Consider the following 12,787-nt stretch of genomic DNA (forward strand, 5'->3'; position numbering starts at 1 on the left):
CAGCACCATAATTCAAAAGCATCAATTCTTTGGCTATCAGCCTTCTTTATGGTCCTGCTCTCACTTCAATACACCACTACTGGGAAAACCATAGCTTTAACTATACGGACATGATTACCACTGAATAACTTGAATTGATACAGATGAGTAGCTGAGATTATATTTGCATAGTGGCAGGTCGCTTTGATCCTTGTATTAAAAAAAAAAAGCATTTACATGGTGGCAAGAATCTTCACAACGTGGAATTCTTGGTAACATATATGGTTCTGTTTTTGGCTTCATAACAACTCTGTGAGGTAAAAGTGCATTTTGAAGGATTTTGCATATGGTTTCAAGAAGCACAAATTACTAAACTGAATTTATCTCTCCTCCCTAACCCAGAGAATTGCATTGCCCACCCATCACGCCTGTAATACATGGATTCCTATCCCTTCCAAACCCCTGTCTGTCACAATGGTAGGTATCTCTCTAGTTCTTCTGATAAAAAGAACAATAGAGGTAAACAGCTTAAATATTTGCTAAAGCAAATTAGAGATGCTCCTTGCCTTTTAAAAGAAAGCTAACACTGTGTTCTGAAAGTTTTTGGGTTTTTTTAAAATTCACGTACAGCCAAGAGTAGCTATAGCATGTCTGTCAACCTTTTCAATGCAATTGCTTCTGAACTGTTCTGTAATAATATCTTACATAACTTTTTATTCATCAACAGATTGACAGAGGCAGCACCGCGTCCGAGAATAACCCTGACAATAAAATTACTGTGTCACACTATTATTAGCACCACAATCAGTCAAATGCTTGAGATTTTAAAAAGAAATGTGAGAGCACTGATATCTTGTCAGCAACGTGCTAATGACGGCAATTCATGGTCACTGAAATCGTGCACTGAGACTTAACATTTCAAGGGAAAGAAGGGGCTTTTGATCTTCTGTCTTGATCTTGTGTTCTCAGTCATTCTGCCTTTGGAGTTGCTGACATATATAAGATATTTCCTTTTCCTTTTCTTTCTTTTTCTGGCCAGGTATCAGTCACAATTCGTTTCTCTGATAGGTACGTCAAGCACTGACACTCATACGTCCTGCTTCCAAGGTCAAGCTGAAAGGAAACAGGGAGGATGCTTAGTCAGAGACAACATTGCATAGAGCTGAAGTCAAAACCCTCTAGGGACCTAGGGGCACATTTGCAAAGTGAAAGAACTGTTTCAAATGTTATTTCATCAAGGGGCAGAGAAGAAGACCCCATGGGCACCAAGAAAGGCCTCTTTGGGCACATGTGTGCCCATGGGCACCACATTGGCAACCCCTGGCATAAGCATGGAGAGGTCATATATATGATGGCCCCCTAATCACATAAAAAGCTCCTGTTGGAAGAAAAACACCATGAATTAAGGATTAATGTAGCCATCTCCCTGATGGGATAAGGTGTATCCACAGCAGTGACCGGAGATGGAATGACTGCTGGGAGAAGAAATACCATGGTGCATCTGCAGGAGCATAACCGGATGCCTTCATCTGCCCCAGCTGCAACAAAACATGTCTCTCCCAGATCAGTCTCTATAGCCACAGCAGGCACTGTAAACTTCCAGCACTTTGACTTTACTTCCCAAAAGCACATTCCTCCATTGTCTCAAGACAGAAGGATAACAACAACAGTGCTATTTTTCTAGAAAAAGAACTCCCCATGAATACCTCTCTTGTTCTCATGGAATGGCAAAGGCACCCACTTGAGGGGTACTGAAACCCACCTAAGAGATGTCAGAACTAAGTCCTGCCATGTTCTGGTTGAAAAAAACAACCCTAAACAACACACACATGGTTTTAAACATATAAACACTTCCCTGTGTGCAGTCAGGACATTCATTCTACACAACTTGGGACCGGAGTTTGCCCCTGCCTGAACATTTAGGAGATTCTGAAGTTCTGGTAGTCTTCAGGAGACAAATTCAAGTGTTTTAAAGCTTTTTCCCACACGCAGAGCGCTAAAGTGCATCCTCTGCAACCAGACTTTGAAAAATATGAAAGCAAGGCTCTCCTGGACATCTAGCCAAGAGTCACTACTATATTGCTCTGAAGGTGTCATTCATGAACTCTGAGCTGCCATTTGCAGCAGCACTTCCATGATCCTCAGGATGGCAACAGAAAACAGGGACCTTTAAGCTCAGAATGTGCACGAGAACACAGATCTGATTCATGCACCTATATTTTAAAGCAATCATAGAATCGTAGAATTGGAAAGGATCCCGAGGGCCACCTAGTCCAAATGATCTCAAAGAGTGGCGCTGGGAACTTCTGCCTGAAACCTATGAGACCTGCTGACAAGTCAGAGCAGGCGGTGCTAAGGCTAGATAGAGCAATCTTCTTCTTTGGTGATCACTCGTAGCCAAGATTGTCTTCCATAAACACAGTTTTAACAATGAGTCCGTAAGTGACTGTGGAGGCCAATTCTGGATCCACATGTTCTTCCACACTGGGAACATTGGTTTCTGGGTGGGAGTTGATCACGATGTGGATTTGCCAAGCGTGCCTTCCTCTTAGCACATTTCTCCCTTTGCGTCCTGAGTTTGAGTGTCTTCAAAGCCCATGACACCTTTGGTAAAGGCTGTTCTCCAATCGGAGCGCTCACAGGCCAGTGCTTCTCAGTTGTCAGTCTTTATACTAATTTTTTTTTAGATATGCCTTAAAACAGTCTTTAAACCTCTTTTGTTGACCACCAGCATTACGCTTTCCATTTTTAAGTTGGGAATAGAGTAGTTGCTTTGGAAGGCATCCACACAACATGACCAGTCCAACAAAGTTGATGTTGAAGAATCCTTGCTTCAACACTGGTGATCTTTGCTTCTTCCAGTACACTGATATTAGTTTGCCTGTCTTCCCAAGTGATGTCCACAGGGCAGGATGATATTCTACTTTGAGAAACTCATTTTCAAAGTATTTAGCCTGAGGTAACAAGAATGCAGCGTGTGGGAACCTTGAGGTGTCAGGACCCAAACCTGAGACATAGGGGTGGCCCCTGGAGATGTCAAAAAGACAGGCCCTGGAGATGGAGGTTAATTGGAAGAAGGGAGTGGAAGGCAGAACCCCTGCACCCCAAATGTCTATGCTATAATTTTCAGCCAGGTCCTGCTGGGCTGAAGCTTACAAGCTATATGCAGCCTTAATATATTTTCCCATTATTAAAGGGACTGTCACCCACCTGGAGTTGCAAGCCCTTCATCTGCTACTGGCAGGCTTTAGGTGAGGCCTGGTAGTCTGGCAACCCTAACAGCGTATGCTTTTTCAACCCCTGTTTTGTTTCATTTTCTTTCCACAACATTCCTGTGAGCTAAAGTTCGATAATGACTTGTCCACTGAGCATCAGGGATTTGGATTCCAGCTCTCTGAGATCTTCTTCTAACACTAGCTGCAACACCACACTGGTAATAACACTCTGAATTTAATCCCATGATGGTGGTGATTTAATGCTTCAAATTGTAATGGAGGGTTTCCTGCAGAGGTTATTTCTGCAGGAGGTGAGAAAAAGAAAAGTATGAATGTGTGGTCAAATATCACGCTGACATTGTGCCACAGGAGCTGGGTTGCTTTTTCTAGTGATGTGTGTGTGTGCTGAAGTTAATTAGCTCACAATATACAAATGGTTTTAGCCTGTGAGCTCAATATGTGAACTCAGAACATTAAATTGCTTCTCATTTTCAAGTCAAACAGAGCACTCCCTAACGCAAAAGAATCAACTTCCATTTCCAACTCAGTGATCTCAGTAAAATGGGTCACTCTGTTTTAGAAATGACTTAGATTCATCATAAAGAAAGTGTCTTAACCCTGCTATAATTCCACACTCTTTAGTTAGGCTATTACTCATGGAAATGGCCCAGTGAAAACCCAGGTTACATGAGCACGTTAAGTGGTCCCAATTATGCAGTTAGCGGTCCTTTGCCTCCCAACCTGTACCTGTATTTCGCAGTCCAAAAGCATCATCAGTACAAGCAAAGTTAGGCTGCTACACAGTAAAGGATCTGTAAAGACATTTTATAAGAGAGTTTATTGGACAAAGCAGATATTGGAGGCTAGGGGGCTTACCATAGACATTAAAGAACCTTGGAATTGGCAAAACCTTGGCACTGAAGGAACAAGAAACTGTTTCACAGAAATCATTGTCATAAACCAGGACCTGACCAAGGTAAGGTAGAACAATCTACTGGAAAAATCTAGCTTATGATAAGCAGTGCCATCCTTTTCAGTGTCTGGGACAGAGAATATGGCATCACCCACTAGTCTTCCACATAGAAAGCAGCCTTGTATTGGGACCATTTAATTTTCCTAGGACTTCTGCATTGTTGTTGTTTAGTCATTTAGTCGTGTCTGACTCTTCATGACCCCATGGACCAGAGCACGCCAGGCACTTCTGTCTTCCACTGCCTCCCGCAGTTTGGTCAAACTCATGTTGATAGCTTCAAGAACACTGTCCAACCATCTTGTCGTCCTCTTCTCCTTGTGCCCTCCATCTTTCCCAGCATCAGGGTCTTTTCCAGGGAGTCTTCTCTTCTCATGAGGTGGCTAAAGTATTGGAGTCTCAGCTTCAGGATCTGTCCTTCCAGTGAGCACTCAGGGCTGATTTCCTTAAGAATGGATAGGTTTGATCTTCTTGCAGTCCATGAGACTCTCAAGAGTCTCCTCCAGCATACAAAGTATCTATTCCACTACTGACTTAGGGATTTTCTTGTGATTCCCTTCAGCATGTTTAAGTCGGGAGACGACTCCGCCTTGACATTAAATCCCTTCCAACTGTCCACTTTCTTCTTATTCTCAACTCTCTGCCTCTGAAAACTCTGATTTTAGTTGTCATAAAAGGTCAGGAAATGATTAATTATTCACTTTACTCATTGTATTTTGAGGAGGCAGTTCCAAGGGTGGGAGGGGGTGTTTGCGGGGTTTTCTGCCTCAGCTGCCAAAATAACTTGACCAGACTTGGGTACCATGTGCCATGGTGGTGGTGGAACCATTTACTGCTCTGCTTCAGGCAGCAAAAATACATTGGGCTGCCTCTGCGGAGAAATATACCCCAGGACTTACATTTTTGTGAAAGTGCATGCCTCACCCCCAAACACTCCATCCCTGCTTCAGAATGGGGGATACCCAGAGGACTTTTTGTGAACTCTTAAAAGGTGAATACAGTTTTTACCGGAAGAGAGACAGTGCAGCAACTCTCATACTAGAATTGGCGAGACTGTGGATTCAGAAGCAGATGGATATCCAATGTGGGTCATAATCCACTTGGATCAAATCCAGGTGGTCCACTTCAGAATGTGTGTTGGGCAGATTCCTCCCCTTACTTAGCTCTTAATAACTCATTAGGAAGGGTAGCTGCTGAAAAATGAGAAAGCCTTGTATTTCCTGTATTTCCTATACGACCTAGGACCCTCGTACCTACGGGACCGCCTCTCCTGGTATGTCCCACGGAGGACCTTACAGTCTTCAAACAAAAACATCTTGGAGGTCCCGGGCCACAGAGAGGTTAGGCTGGCCTCAACCAGAGCCAGGGCTTTTTCAGCTGTGGCTCCGATCTGATGGAACGCTCTGTCACAAGAGACTAGGGCCTTGCGGGACTTGACATCTTTCCGCAGGGCCTGCAAGACAGAGCTGTTCCACCAGGCCTTTGGCCAAGGCACAGCCTTGGTAGTTCTTCACAGAACTCTAGCCCAATGGTTGCCATCAATTTGATTTGAACTGATTTTATAATGAATTGATTTTAGAATGCTGTATTATTTTACTGTTGTTAGCCGCTCTGAGCCCAGCTTCAGCTGGGGAGGGCAGGATATAAATAAATTGTTGTTGTTGTTGTTGTTGTTGTTGTTGTTGTTGTAAAAGGACGTATATTCCAAAGAAGGTTTTATTTTTATTGATAAACTTACAATTGCTCATGGGAAAGGCAGGGGAAAGGAATGCAGCTCAAGCATTAATCATTGTTCAAAGGTATGACAGCAACTTGCCATATCACCAAAACGTTTTCCTTTGCAAATCCAGCAACCCCTAAAAATGTATCATTCGTAGAAGCTGATTATAAAGCAATTTAAAAGAGCATGTTAACACGGAACAGAAGACCAAAGGAACAAAAGCATAGCCAGCTCTTTGTACAAATAGTTTTCCACGCCATCAGCCAAGTTGTTTTACCATTGCTATGGCAACTGTAGTAAACCACTGGTAGCTTCCTGGGACACACTAATATATCTTGGCTGTTTATGCCATGAAATTTGCTGCTGCATATGGGGAGAGGCGAAGCAGCCAAGGAAAATTTTCTGGGATTATATACAGTTTACACTGGGGCAATAAAATGTGTTCATTTAGCTTGTATTTATTTAAGTGGTTTCAGGCTTAAATGTCAGAAACACCATCTCCTGCTGAAAGTTCCAAGAAATTCTGTGCAAACCAAAAAAAAATAAAAGGAAAGGAAAGGAAACCCACAATGTTTTAAGGATGTTAATGGTTTATAAAGGTCTCTTCGCCTCTCTCAGAATCTAAGGAGCTTTGAAGACATACAGAAAATACCACATTCCCACAGAGCTGATTTGCACAGTATTTACTTTTGTATATAAGAACATCCCCATCAATCCATAGAAATATGATGATATTAAAGATTAGGGTATAAGAAGGCACCATTTTCTGTTGCAGCATGTGTTTGCTTCACGCAGCACTATTTCTGTTCTGCTGCAGTTCATATTCTACCCCAAACCACATTATTCATCTTTCTGTCCACTGTGGTGAAATGTGATTTACATGAGTTAAGTAAATAATTGTGTGAATCACAAAAGTTACTCTTCTGTTCCACTGATTTCATTGTAAAGGAAACACAATGCAAGTGGCAGGGGTGGGGAAAACAAACAGTTATGCTTCATTTGCAGATTAAAAGCAACAAGAACAACAATATCAAGGCAAGGCACCAAGTGAGCCTTCCTGGGGGGAGCATTGCACAAACAGGAGCTGCTGCAGAAAAGGTCTATTCTTGCATTGCTGCCCTCCATATTGCAAATATTAATACAGTGGTACCTTGGGTTACAGACGCTTCAGGTTACAGACTCTGCTAACCCAGAAATAGTACCTTGGGTTAAGAACTTTGCTTCAGGATGAGAACAGAAATCACGTGGCTGCAGCGGGAGGCCCCATTAGCTAAAGTGGTACCTCAGATTAAGAACAGTTTCAGGTTAAGAACGGACCTCCAGAACAAATTAAGTTCTTAACCTGAGGTACCACTGTACTGCATAGTTTGAAATGACTGGATTCATAAAAACTGACTCCTTTTTGGAAATAAAACATTGTCAAGGCCCACAAGTTTAATGAAAACTCTATTTGCAGAACCTTTTTCAAAACATAACAAAAAACAGTAAATGATATATCCAAACAGTTCCATAAGGCATATGCCAGTCCAGCACATAGACTCAGCATCTTACAAAATATGAAATGCTCCAAACAGATGTATAAGCAAAAGTCTCCCTCCTTACAACATCCATTTTGCCTGAAGCTGTTTTCCTGGAGAGCTTGATTTACATCCTTACTCCATGGAGCCTGGAAACAAAGAACTAAAGGCAACTCCCTTCAAAATGGTGCTTTGCAATTCAATAGCCTCCCATGTGATCTAAGGTTAAACACTCACGTGTCAGAAAGCAGCATACATTCAACAGTTAATTATCAACTCAGTTAAAGCTCAGAGTTCCATTCTTGCTCTTAATTTAGCTTCAATGGATTCTCCCCATGTTAAACATTTTCACCATTACACAGGCATTCACCATTTCAGTGTCAATTAAACCAATTATACTTAATGCTCCAGACCTCTTGCAGAGGAGGCACACAAAGAAGTGCCTAGGATGATGATTGTAGGATCTGGGTTATTTCATATGGAGAAAGGCAGTCCTTGAGGTATTGCAGTCCTGAGCTGTTTAAGGCTTTATAGGTCAGAACTAGCACACTGATGTGGCTACGGAAACTAATTTACAGCCAGTGCAGTTGGACCAGGATTGGTGCTGTATGCTCAAACCCAGGGAGCAACCTGGCTACTGAATTCTACACCAGCTGAACCATGTATGGTCCCATGTATTGTGTGTGTGTCTCTCTCTGCTCTCCTCTTTTCTCATTTCAAAAGATATTTTTACTGTACCATGATTAACCCCGAGCTCCTTTTTAACTGATCACAAGGTTTTAAATAGATGCATCTAACCAATGAATCAACTCAACAATGCGGCTGTAAGAAAGAAGTATATAAGGAAAGAGAGCTATTACTGTTCACCACGGGGGTCTGAAAGGTTGCTCCTTTTTTAACAAAAAAATAGTCACCGTGAGATTGAGAATCCTCACTGCAAGGTCATTTTAAGTGTGTCAGCTTCACCATGTTGTACTATAGGGTGAGAATTAGCAGAATGCAAAACAACTACAAAACAAAATACAAAAACCATCTGGCATGGAAACTTGTACTCAGCAGATGCAGTGCCTTTGAAAGCGGACCATTCATTTTTATTGTGCACTAAAATTAGATTTAACGTGTACTCAAAAGCATAACTAAAACAGATTGCCCCTTCTAGCATTTATGTTGCAGGCATCAACAAGAGACTGTATCTGCTGATTCTTTGCTCAGACCTTTGATCTGCTTATTATCCCTGTCGAGATATTAAATGGGGAAACATCTTTCTTTCATCTAACTGTAACTCCAGGTAATCACGTAAATTGTTCCCTTAAACTTGTTAGCTGTTCAAAAACAAAACTCACGTTCGTTCAACTTCAGGTTCTTCCACTTGAAATCCATCAGGCTACAAAGCCGTCCCACTGGAAGGGAGAGCATTTATTTATTTATTTATTTATTTATTTATTTATTTATTTAACAATAAATACGCCCTAACAGCGTAAAAAAACCAACACTATAGTGCCATTGGGGGGGGGATATTTCCTCTATGCCTGATGCCCCAGTAGCCACAATTTTTTGAACAACAATATCACAAACAAATAAGTTGGATTAGCAACGGTCCCATTTAAAACATGCACATAAATGCAAGTGCATATAGAAGCAGCTGGCCTGTGGAACTACCAACCACAAGAAGAGATGGTAGCCAGTTTCACTGATTTGAAGAGAAAATGATTAGATGGCTTAGGGGTGTTGCATTCAATGTGTGTACAATTGTACCTGCCTACACAAATTGTAGAGCTGTATACAGTCGTATCTTGATAGTCAAATGTCTTGGTACTCGTACGTTTTGGTTCCCATACGCCACAAACCCGGAAGTGAGTGTTCTGGTTTGCGGACATTCTTTGGAACCCAAATATCCGACACTGCTTTTGCAGCTTCCAATTGAGTTCAGGAATCTCCTGCAGCCAATCAAAAGCTGCACCTTGGTTTTTGAACATTTTCGGAAGTCGAACAGACTTCTGGAATAGATTCCGTTCGAGAACCAAGGTATGACTTTCCTTGGACACCTATTGTTCACATGTAACATTCAGCAATTACACAGTCTGTGTACCTGTGCACAGAACTGTTGAACCGTACAAAGCAACAGGTGCATCACCTGTCACACAACTTATACCCATGTCGAGCGAGTGTGTACCTGTGTTTAGTGCAATGTGTCCACAAGTCTAAAATCAGAAGCATTGAGATGCAGGAAATGTCATCCTGTATCTCAACAACAGGATTCTCTGCAGAGCCTATCTGGGTGCCCTTTATGTATGAGCTATGCAATATGGTCAGTCTAAAGTTGTGAATAGTCACGGTTTCAGCAAAATCCTGCCAGATATGCTTCAGATATTTGGCACTTTAACAAGGAGGTTATTAATCACAATCAGGCCAACACACTTATGACTTCCCCTTCAGATCATGTGTTAAACATGCAGAGGTTGGGTATGAATTCGGTCTATCTGATGCAAATGGAGTTACTATATTCCTCTGGAACGTGTCCAGAGGAGGGCAACCAAAATGCTCAAAGGCCTGGAAACGATGCCTTATGAGGAACGGCTAAGGGAGCTGGGCATGTTTAGCCTGGAGAAGAGGAAGTTAAGGGGTGATATGATAGCCATGTTCAAATATATAAAAGGATGTCACATAGAGGAGGGAGAAAGGTTGTTTTCTGCTGCTCCAGAGAAGCGGACACGGAGCAATGGATCCAAACTACAAGAAAGAAGATTCCACCTAAACATTAGGAAGAACTTCCTGACAGTAAGAGCTGTTCGACAGTGGAATTTGCTGCCAAGGAGTGTGGTGGAGTCTCCTACTTTGGAGGTCTTTAAGCAGAGGCTTGACAACCATATGTCAGGAGTGCTCTGATGGTGTTTCCTGCTTGGCAGGGGGTTGGACTCGATGGCCCTTGTGGTCTCTTCCAACTCTATGATTCTATGATTAGTGGTTCTACTGATGCATGTACCCCAGACCTTCTATACACTTTAATTAATTGATTTTGGCTTTCCATTTTTATATTTTTTTATAAAAAAATACCACCGAGGTGCTATACAACATATCAGCCGATGGCAGCATGTTGGGCAGGTGGGATCTAAAGCAGGGAAATGGCCAGGAAAGAAGGGGTTAAACACCCTCCTCTCTCTCTCCCCCCCCCCCCCAGCATTGATCCTCTGATCAAATTAATGCATACCCACTTCCTGTCCAGCTCCTTTGAAGTAAAGAAGATAATGTCAGGAGCCAGTTATGTCCATATAATATGTCATGTCAGTTTTGGTCCCCGTGTTAAGCAGGAGATGTGGAGAAAGAACTGGACTTGATGTGGAGGGGATGGATGAGCCCCTTGTTTTTCTATCTATTGGCTTGAGAGAAAGGCAGAAAAAACAGAATGCAATAACCTAGCAACACTTGCTTTGTTGTTGATTGGCTAACTCACTAGAGCAGGCATGGTCAAACTTGGCCCTCCAGCTGTTTTGGGACTACAATTCCCATCATCCCTGACCACTGGTCCTGTTAGCTAGGGGTGATGGGAGTTGTAGTCCCAAAACAGCTGGAGGGCCAAGTTTGGCCATGCCTGCACTAGAGACTGAAGCCAGTCTCACAAAGTGGAGTTCCGGATGGTTCTATGTGAGCTCATCCCTTGGGGCAGGCAATGGAGAAGGGAATTCAGGTCCTAGTTGTGTGATCAATGGATGTCCTATGACTTGCCAGTGAGAAAAAGTCAGAGGTAGATTTAGGGGAGCATGTCTGGGGCATCACAACTATGATGTAGAAAGAAGGCCCGAGGCGGCGGGGGATACCGAATTTTGGCATCACCCAGGGTGCTGATGAAATTTGAGACCCCAAGGTCCACCACTGGGAAAAGTAACACCTGACTGGCCCCACACAATATAGGGCAGTTGGGCTGTGTGTGGGTCACAAGAGGTCCAGCCCTGGTCTGAATACCGGTGGCCTTGTGGACTGCTGGTTCGTCGATAGGCAACACTGGAAAGAACATCATTCCGCATTGTGAATAATGCAACATCTTGTTTACAGCTACTACTCTTGCAAGCAAATCCTTTTAGATTTGAACTGACAACACACACAAGAAGCTACTGAACAGCACCGAGTACCAGCACTATGCAGCACACTCTTGGTTCTCTCAAAGAGGCAGAAAGACAGAGAGAGAGAGGAGGGTGGGAGCTTTCTGAGTATTCTGCTCCAACTCCACAAAATGCATAATATTGGAAACAGCAACATGCTTCCAAAAGAGTAAGCAACAGAGATGAGAATGCTAAAAAACGCTCACGCATGAATGGTCCTTATAAAGTACTTAGCAATATTCAGCTAGTCAGGCTGCTCCATTGGTTTAACAGTCCACGAGCTATAATTAAGCAATAAGAAGTGACAGACAATGCATTTTAATGAGTTTGTGGCGTGACTCCCCTGCCCTTTTCAGATAAACTGGCTTCTGGAATGTTCCCACTTTTGCTCACGACCCTCCCGGAGAAGAGAGGCGATTTTATCACCTGTACCTGGAAATAAAGTGGAAGTTGCTGTAACTTCTGCTGTTTATAAGCAAAGCAAACAAAAGGCACCGTCGGGCCTCCATATTTGGCCACAGGATTAGATTGGTTTGGCACCACCCAGGCAGCCAGTACTGAGTGTATCTGAAAGTTAGTGCCGCATTTTGGCCAAACTGAAGGGATGGCTCAAATGGAGGAAATTAAATAATGCTGACAGAAAAGATCCCCCGATGGCGCAGAATAAAGTGGTATGTCCACAGAGATGTTCCGGTGCTATACAACACAAGGCATTTATTTTTATGCATCAGCCTCTATTCAAAGCATCATCATAATACTTTATAGCCCACATCCATCATGAGCCACAAAGACAAGCCTAACCATGGTGTTATGGAATCCCTGAAGTTTAGAGAGTGGAAATTTAAGGAGGATATAAAAAAGGAAGGGAATTGCAATACAGAAGAAGGGAAGGGTGGTGTCCGTCCTATTAATATAGGTTTCTGATGGGTATTGGGATGTGCTTTAGGATATTCATAAACAAATTGAGATAAGAAAGAGAAAGGGGAGAAATTGAATGGCATGAGCTAGACTGGATACACAAGGTAGTAAAGGGGCTGGATGGTCTCCTTCTTAACCTTACTTACAGTGCTGTATCTGTAACGATGGGTGCTAGTCTGTGGAACATGGCATTGGTACATCTGGCATAAATTTGAGGTAGAAGTCATTCCCCCCATGAACTAGCTGTAACCCTGGTACAGCTCCCATCTCACACGTGACCTGGAAAGAACAGCTGGCATCCTGACCCTAATAGTTGCAGAAAAGATCAGCACACAAATCCTTCAATCAGACATGAGTAGATTTGTGATCCA

At 42.7% G+C, this 12,787-nt stretch overlaps 1 long non-coding RNA gene across 1 annotated transcript; it reads right to left on the bottom strand.

The window, feature by feature from the left end:
• Positions 1-734: 734 nt before the first annotated feature.
• On the bottom strand, positions 735-10,762 carry LOC310707519. Its single transcript, XR_014526536.1, has 3 exons — positions 10,610-10,762; positions 8,745-8,801; positions 735-1,092 (listed from the first exon to the last, which is right to left on the bottom strand). It is a non-coding gene; the product is annotated as an uncharacterized lncRNA (long non-coding RNA).
• Positions 10,763-12,787: the final 2,025 nt, after the last annotated feature.

Source organism: Podarcis liolepis (assembly GCF_965112155.1).
Source record: "Podarcis liolepis genome assembly, chromosome: 5".
In the NCBI taxonomy this organism is placed as follows: domain Eukaryota; kingdom Metazoa; phylum Chordata; class Lepidosauria; order Squamata; family Lacertidae; genus Podarcis; species Podarcis liolepis.